Genomic DNA, 243 nt, shown 5'->3' on the forward strand with positions numbered 1-243 from the left:
CCAGCCCATTTCACACCCACATCCCATTACCCATTACACGAGAAGACCTATCTGATTACCCAAGATTCGCCCCATTTAAAGCTATCGGATAATCTCAACCGAATTTTCCTCATTATATATATATGACTCGACCATAATCACTGCGAGAATTTAATTATCCTTTTTATGATTCATTTTAATAACTTGACCCCTTTAACTACCCTCCGTTATTCAACTTTTCTCGAAAGATACGAGGATGATAGA

The 243-nt window shown here is 37.4% G+C and overlaps 1 protein-coding gene across 1 annotated transcript in view; it reads left to right on the forward strand.

Annotated features, from left to right (window-relative positions):
- LOC119590656 (proteoglycan Cow-like) overlaps nt 1-243 on the forward strand; it is a gene marked incomplete in the record, with an annotated part of 201,110 nt that overhangs the window by 177,450 nt on the left and 23,417 nt on the right.

The sequence above is a fragment of the Penaeus monodon genome, chromosome 27 (assembly GCF_015228065.2).
Source record: "Penaeus monodon isolate SGIC_2016 chromosome 27, NSTDA_Pmon_1, whole genome shotgun sequence".
Lineage (NCBI taxonomy): Eukaryota > Metazoa > Arthropoda > Malacostraca > Decapoda > Penaeidae > Penaeus > Penaeus monodon.